The sequence below is a fragment of the Symphalangus syndactylus genome, chromosome 13 (genome assembly GCF_028878055.3).
Source record: "Symphalangus syndactylus isolate Jambi chromosome 13, NHGRI_mSymSyn1-v2.1_pri, whole genome shotgun sequence".
NCBI classification, from domain to species: Eukaryota; Metazoa; Chordata; class Mammalia; order Primates; family Hylobatidae; genus Symphalangus; species Symphalangus syndactylus.
In genome coordinates this window covers 52,510,326-52,512,490 of record NC_072435.2, presented here as the reverse complement: position 1 = coordinate 52,512,490, position 2,165 = coordinate 52,510,326, and the positions used below count along the sequence as shown (strand labels likewise).

General features: G+C 44.5%; 1 non-coding gene across 1 annotated transcript; it reads right to left on the bottom strand.

The window, feature by feature from the left end:
* Positions 1-1,678: 1,678 nt before the first annotated feature.
* Positions 1,679-1,781, bottom strand: LOC129461375 (small nucleolar RNA U13). Its single transcript, XR_008650523.1, has one exon. It is a non-coding gene; the product is annotated as a small nucleolar RNA U13 (small nucleolar RNA).
* Positions 1,782-2,165: the final 384 nt, after the last annotated feature.

The window sequence follows — 2,165 nt, the reverse complement described above, 5'->3', positions numbered from 1 at the left end:
CTCTCTTCTGCTGCTGCCAGCATCTCAATTTGCCTTGAAGAATCGTCCTCCTGTTGTCTCAGACAATGTGGGTCTGGTGCCCAGCTCCTTCCTGTACACACCAGCTTGAGCAGTTGACAGCTGACTCAAGACAACAGCTGTGCCATCCCCTGACCCTTGTGGCTGGTTCTGGAGTGTGCATGTTAAATAGGTCGGTCTACTATGGACCAATCCCACACATTTTTCTAGAACTGGGAAAAGGGAAATTATCTTGTCTTAGGCAGTGGGGTCTCTGGGATGGACTCCCCAAGAGTGTGGTCAAGTAGCAAAAACAGAACCAGGAGATGGAGGGGGGCAGGGTCTGATTAGAGCTGGGAAAGGATACAAGTGGTTTGCCTGATGTGACAGTTTCTAAGTAATGAGGACAATTTGTAGGTAATGAGGAAGTCTCCTCCAGCTACGCTGTAGTCCCAAGCAAGCTATCTGGTTCCCAAAAGCAGGGCAGACCAATACCTCCTTCCAGAATGGACCCAGGGAATACTAGACAGGATTCACTGAAGGAAGCACCACACTGAGTGACTTCCATCCCAAAGGTGCAGTAATGGCAGATTTGGCAAAAAACAATTGGAAAAACAGTGTCATGGAATCTCAAATTATTCCACATCTCTCCATCTCTATCACCACCACAGGCATTCAGGCCACTGTTGCCTCGCCCTGAAAGTCTAAAACAGTCCTCAGTTTTCATCCATATCCTCCTGTCTTCCATTCTCCACAGTGCATCCAGAATCATCTTTTTAAAATACACATTCTGTTAAGTCATTTTCCTGCTTAAAATCCTCCATTCAAATGAGATGATTTCTCATTCAAATGAGAATAAAATCCAAATTTCTTACCAAGACCTGTTTGGTCCTAAAAGACCTGTCCCAAATCTCCTCCTCTACCTCATCTCATGTGACTAAAATTCAGCCACAATGGCCTTTATTTTGTTTCTCAAACACGTCAAGCTCCTTCTGATTCCAGGGCTTTGTTCTTGTGGTCCCCATCACCTGGAATATACTCTCTCATACTTTCCTCATAGCTGAATCCTCAACCTTCTGTCCCAGATAAAATGCCACCTCCTCGAAGAGTTCTTCTCTTGCCACCATATCTTCTCCACCTCAATCAGTTTTTAACCTAGGCAATTACTTCGTGACATTCAAACATGTACCTATAGCGGCTCTAAATAACTGAAAGTCAGCTATGCAAGGGCAAGGATCTTGTCCATCCTTGTCCACAGCAGTTTTTTGAGCTCCTAGAATGAGCGCCATGTTCCGCATTCCATTAGTATTTGTTAGATAAGTGGCTGGATGGCTGGATGGATGGATAAATGGTGATTGTCCATGGCAATGTAGTTCCTAGATGCTATGGAAAGCAGCCAACCTCAACCAGAAGCACTGGACTTAGGAAATTTTGAAATCAAAGAATCTCCAGCTCTTAGAGCCGCAGAGCACTTGACAAGAAACAGGTTTCTCAGCACACAGAGTACCATCAAGTACAGAAGCAGACAATTCAGATGAGAGCCATCTTCTTCCATTGCAGTGAGATTAAATCTCCTAGTAGGGTCAAGTGCAAGGCACCTTAGTTTCTCCCATCTGCTTGCATTGAGATGATGACTAACTTTCAAATTGCCATGTTGTGCAACCTATCTTACTCTACTTCACATGAGATGGATCACGTGCTAGTGGTATGAGAGGGTTTGAGGGAGGCACATCTCACACATGAGTATGAAACCCAAACATCACACTTATAAACTATAGAGGGATCAAACTATTGTATTTTGGAAGGAAGGGAATAACTTTGGGAATCAGTAAAAACCCAGCGTGTGCTTCAACTGTCTGTGGGCACTTGTTTTCCCCACTCCAATAATGACCCATTCTGGAATAATCTGAACACATTTAGCTGTGCACTTCACCTGGCATACACCAGACAGCCACGGAGTTCAGACCCCTGACACAAGATGAAAGTGGTTCTGATCCTGAATTCCTTCCAGCAGTGACACTCCCGACATCATCAATCACTCAGACCCAGAAAGTGGGCAGAGAGCTTTGGGCTAAGGTCCTCGGCAGTCCTTTAGCTGATGAATATGTCTGTGGGCTCAGAGACATTTTCTGTGTGTTCTTTTTTTTTATCAAAGTAATTCATTGAAT